Genomic DNA, 6427 nt, shown 5'->3' with positions numbered 1-6427 from the left:
TGGTGGGGGGTGGGGGTGGGGGGTTCTTGGCTGCCGTTTCCAGTTGAGGCTTTTAGCTCTTCCCTGGAGAGAAACTGACACCACAGAAGAAGAAGACAGCAGTGAACCTCTGCTGCTGGTGATACACTGACATCTCCTGACCTCATGTTTGTTGTTGTTGTTTGTTCTTGTGTTTACTATGGCAGTGAGGTGTAAATGACCTGCAGGTTATGGTGATATGATGGAGGTGTTTTTGTTTATGTGCAGCATTCCTTCACCTGGATGTGATGATATGGGCCAGGAGAGTGGATGAGGGCTTTTATCTGGAGTAAATGGAGAGCTGAGGCAGACGATGGAGGAGCTGAACAACAGTTCAGTTAGTTACTGATGCTGGAATTAAAGGAGCAGTCCACTGAGTTCAGTTATTTGTGGCCGTGGAAGGAACCGTCTAAAATCTGAGAACATCATTGTCACGTTGAGTCAGAAACACTGAACACAGGTGGAAAAAAGTGTCTTTAATAACAAAAAGAAACACAAAAATCTGAAAATCCAAGAAGTCAGGAGCTCGATGGACAGAAACTTGACAGACGGAAACAGAAACAAACTGAGACAAACTGGATTTCCACAGTAGAACAACTGACAGTCTGACAGAGACTAAATACACACCAGGGACTTCAGACACTTCACCAGGTGAAGAACTCAGGTGAAACACATGAGGGCGTGGCAGACAATCAACCAGGAGGGAAGCAGGACAAAGACAGGACTTAAAAACACAGTGCACGCACAAGGAAGTCTACTACAAAATAAAACAGGAAATGAATCAAAAGTCCAAACATAAAGTGTCCATCAGGTCAAACCATGACAACCATGAGTTCAAAGTTCATGATGATAACTACATTCATTATTATAATACTAATGTTTAGTTCCCACTGCCAACAACAAGGGATGAAAACCAGTCCTGCATCTTCAACAGCCAAATACCTACTCTTCATTTTTGTGACGCGGTGGTGTTCAGATTTAGGAAACCATTCTTAAACACTGTGCATTCCTCAATTTCTCTTATTCAGGACTCACAGCAGAAATACTGAAGCTGTGTTTACTGTCAGCTCCTCTCAAAACTGTTATGATTTCACCTCGTTCACTTCAACTCACCTCGGGCTCTCAAACCTCCAGCCGTGATACGACTGTCAGATAAATAAAACTTCCTCCTCCAAAATAAGAGTTTCAGGACTCAGGAATGACAAGAATTCAGAATAAAAGCCTGGTGTGATTTTGTGGCTCCTGGTGTCAGTGAGACTCCCTCAGCAGTGAAAGGGTTAACCAACCTTTAAAAATAAAAACATTAATATGTCATATATGGACCTGTGTTTTCTGACAACTGTTTTTACTTCTAACCTTTTTACTAATAAAGTTGTCACCTCTTCACCATTGCTCAAACATGCACCAACTCATCTGACGTGACCCCCACCCCAGGTTCAAATATCACAACATCTGTAACTGTAGAAAGATAAGTCTTCTCCATCAGTCAGAGGTGAACGGACTCTCTGAACTCAAACCATCACACTCTGTGATTCTCTGATACTGAAGATAATAGACTTTATACATTTATTCATACAGCACTTTTCATACAGCCCAAAGTGCTTTGACAAATATAAAAGAGAAAGGGAGTTAAAACAGGAAATCATTAAAAACGGAAAACATTTAAGACAAAAACATTAAAATAAAATAAAAATAAATAAATACAAAATATAAAAACTCTAAGAGCTAATTAAAAGCTACATTGAACAGGTATGTTTTCAGTTTGTTTAAAAATGTCCAGAGTCCGTCCCTCTAATATTTCTTGGTAGGGTGTTCCACAGTTTAGGTTCACAGTGGGTGAAGGCCCCTTCCCCACTTTTATTTTAGAGACACTTGGGACATTTAGAAGCCCTGCTGATGTCAGCTCTGAGGTCAGCACAAAGGAAACCTTCACTGTGTCTAAACAGTTTAAACCTTAGAACCTGTTGGAGCGTTCGCACGCCAGTGTTAGTGGCTAACACTGGCTAATAGTGGCTAACACTGGCTGATAGTGGCTAACACTGGCTAATAGTGGCTAACACTGGCTAATAGTGGTTAACACTGGCTAATAGTGGCTAACACTAGCTAATAGTGGTTAACACTGGCTGATAGTGGGTAACACTGGCTGATAGTGGCTAACACTAGCTAATAGTGGCTAACACTAGCTAACACTGGCTGATAGTGGCTAACACTAGCTAATAGTGGCTAACACTAGCTAATAGTGGTTAACACTGGCTGATAGTGGCTAACACTGCCTGATAGTGGCTTACACTAGCTAATAGTGGCTAACACTAGCTAATAGTGGCTAACACTGGCTAATAGTGGTTAACACTGGCTAATAGTGGCTAACACTAGCTAATAGTGGTTAACACTGGCTGATAGTGGCTAACACTGGCTGATAGTGGCTAACACTGGCTGATAGTGGCTAACACTGGCTGATAGTGGTTAACACTGGCTGATAGTGGCTAACACTAGCTAATAGTGGCTAACACTGGCTGATAGTGGCTAACACTGGCTAACACTGGCTGATAGTGGCTAACACTGGCTGATAGTGGTTAACACTGGCTGATAGTGGCTAACACTAGCTAATAGTGGCTAACACTGGCTGATAGTGGCTAACACTGGCTAATAGTGGCTAACACTAGCTAATAGTGGCTAACACTGGCTAATAGTGGTTAACACTGGCTAACACTGGCTGATAGTGGCTAACACTGGCTAATACTGGCTAACACTAGCTAATAGTGGTTAACACTGGCTAATAGTGGCTAACACTGGCTAATTGTGGCTAACACTGGCTGATACTGGCTAATACTGGCTAATGGTGGCTAATAATGACTAACACTGGCTAATAGTGGCTAACACTGGCTAATGGTGGCTAACACTGGCTAATGGTGGCTAACAAATAGTTTCATAGTGTGTTTGATAGTTTCAAAGCTGCAGTTAAAATGTTCTTAAATCATTCAGGTATTTTCTCTCTGTTCAGCAGGTTGTCGTCTCACCATTAACTTCCAGTCTGATGCACATCTGTACAGCTGCTGCCTCCACAGGTCAGGCTCTCCAGGTGAAAACACACACATGTTCCCCTGCACACCTTAGGCCTGTGTGTGGCACCAAAGAAAACTTAAGCCATGAACCTGATAATTTGATAATACGATAACTAATAATCACTAATGTGTTTAATAATAGTGAAAAGGGTTTAGAAAATACTGATCATATGAAAACACTGATCATGGGGCATCGTGTAGCTCAGTGGGTTACGCAGGCGCCCCATATATAGCGGCTACAGTCCTCGCTGCAGCTGGGTGTTCGACTCTCGCATCGGACGACCCTCTCTCTGCCTCTCCATTTCCTGTCTCTCTACTGTCCTGTCCATTAAAGGCACAAAAAGCCCAAAAAATTATTTAAAAAAAAAGAAAAAAAAGAAGACACTGATCATATTACATCAGTGGATTGAATTTAAAATGGTGTCATGAGTTCAGTTCATGTCTTTAATGTTCATCATGATGGATGCCACGCCTCCAGGACTCAGGTGACATCATGATCTCTAACACCTGAAGCAGCCGTCTTATTGGTTAAAACAGTCAGTTACAGTTGTGTCACTTTGAGCATCTCTTAGCTGATCAATACAACCACACAGAACACTCATTATATCAGCAACCTGCCACATCATTAATGAGGGATTTAATGAACTGATTAATAAAACCTTCATTAAGGTTTCATTCAGGGTTTTTTCTTTAGACGTTTTTAATCATTTCAGCACTTTTTGTGTGTGTGTGCGTGTGTGTGTCTACACACATGCAGAATGTGTGTTTGTATTAATAATCCATGCAGTCGAGCGTTTTGTAATATATGTGATGCATAATTCATTGATAAGAGATGGGATGCTCTTTCATTAGTTAAACCAATTGGGACGCCATGCTGCAGTCACCTATCATTACACTGCTCAGTGATTCATACAGTGTGTGTGTGTGTGTGTGTGTGTGTGTGTGTGTGTGTGTGTGTATACATCATGTATATAATTTTGTCTTTGGATATTTAAAGTCACATAAATATGTGTGAATGTCTTTTACTCAGAAAGTAAAGTAATGTCAAAAAAGAAACATGTAAGTTTTGCTATCACTACATAGCTAACGTTAGCATTAGCAGCGTCATTCCTTCACTCACCCACATCTGTCTCCAGAGGTGGAAACAAACACCAATGTTGACCCTTGTCTCTATCACATCTTGTCTTCTACTGAAGTTAGCATGCTAACAGCTAGCTTCGGCCTGACTCCTCACTTTCTGACAGACTCCCTGCAGCGGCTCAGGGGACGTGTTGTAACGTCTTAGACAAAGATGGCTGAAGCTCTTGTCAGGAGACAATCACCGTAGATTCATGAGCATGCATTTCTGTAGGATGATGTGATTGATAGATTCAGTGAGAGTCACTTGGTAGTACTTGCATTATATGTTGTGTATTGTGTTACGTGTATCATTGTGTTGTGATGAGCACTGTGATGTACGGTTGTCAACATCAAGCCTGTGAAGACCCCAGAAGAATAGCTGCTGCAATGTAAAGGCTAATGAGGATGTAAACAAACAAACAAACAAACAAACCACCTGCTGCTGGAGAAAACGTACAGACAACTCCTATATACATACATATACATATAACAGTTATCCATTCTGTCCCACACATAACTGAAAAAATGAACTTGACACTCGACTCAGTTATCTTCATCTTTACTGTAAACGTAGATACAGATTTCAGGTCTGAACCACGTCTCTCTCTCTGTCTGTCTCTCTGTCTGTCTCTCTCTGTCTGTCTCTCTCTCTGTCTGTCTCTCTCTGTGTCTCTCTCTGTCTCTCTCTCTCTCTGTCTCTGTCTCTCTGTCTGTCTCTGTCTCTCTGTCTGTCTCTGTCTCTCTCTCTGTCTCTGTCTCTCTCTCTGTCTCTGTCTCTCTCTCTGTATCTCTCTCTCTCTCTCTCTCTGTCTCTGTCTCTCTCTCTCTGTCTCTCTCTCTCTCTGTCTCACTCTCTGTCTCTCTCTCTCTGTCTCACTCTCTGTCTCTCTCTCTCTGTCTCTGTGGAGATCAGCTGCTGGAGTCCATGCCTCTTTATCCATTAGTGAGTGTTTGCCAAAGACTTCAGCTCCTGATGAAGTCGAGCAGAGAGAGAGGGGTGTGTGTGTGTCCTTCACAAATGCAGGATTACCCTGTTGCCCTTCTCTGCACAAAAACAAATAGGCAGGATTTGAGCCCCACTTAAATGAAACACACACACATGCACGCACACACACACACGCACACACACGCACACACTTTGTTCAACCTTTTATTAAAGATTGTGTGAACTGAATGTTACTGAATATATTCTGAATATATGTTGTCCCTGTGCATTGTCTGTCTATATGTGTGTGTGTGTGTGTGTGTGTGTGTGTTCATCCCTCTGCACCTATATTAAAATTCAGCAGATGTGTGTGTGCAGTGGTGTTTGTGTATTGTCTGCTGTTGCCGTTGCATTAATGTCTCATGTTTATTCATCAGCTGCTCAAACTTCTCTGCAGTTCATCCTCTCCACACTTTGATCAGTGGATCAGTCAAACAGCTGAGTCAGGACACACACACACACACACACACACACACACACACACACACACACACACACACACACACACACACACACACACACACATACACAAACACAGACCATATACACAAATATTGATCTACCATTTCACAACACACATCACACAAGTTTGGCTGAAGATTATGTAGAAGTTATCATAGTATAATATCATGAAGTAAGTGAAACTAAGTATCATCAATAACATACAAAAAAAACATTCATCAGAATGCGGGAGTGACTGCTCAGAGAACGTCACTTAGAGGAGGATGTATACAGAAGATTCACTTACTTTATTATCATATGGTCTTGGTCGTAGAGATTATCTTATGATTGTTTATGGACCTATTAATAATAGATCTAGAAAATGTGTTTATTATGTAATATGTGGTCATAACTACAAGAGAATAGCCGGAGCAGAGCTGATCCAGGTGATAAGGTAAAGAGGTTGACACATGAGTGCAAAATTTACTAAACAACGTCTCATGGATCACGATGCTCGAGCAAAGAGACATAAACCCAGCTCACACGACTAATGGCTTTATCAAGCGTTAATATATAGTCACATCAGACGATGAGCAAATGAGGGAACATACAATAATTAGAAAACATCTCAGTGTATGGAACTAAAGAAACAGTTTTGGACTCTTGTTTTGGACATTTTGTTCCATTGCTGTTTTAATTTTTGAAATCACTTCCCTTGCGTGTCTCATGTTATTTTTACATCGCTGTCTTCTTGCTGTTCCCCTCCTTGTTGATCGTCTGCCCCGCCCTCAGTGTTTCACCA

The sequence above is a fragment of the Seriola dumerili genome, unplaced genomic scaffold, assembly GCF_002260705.1.
Source record: "Seriola dumerili isolate Sdu_G_001 unplaced genomic scaffold, Sdu_1.0 BDQW01000283.1, whole genome shotgun sequence".
Taxonomy (NCBI): Eukaryota; Metazoa; Chordata; class Actinopteri; order Carangiformes; family Carangidae; genus Seriola; species Seriola dumerili.
Note: the sequence above shows the minus strand (reverse complement) of the source record.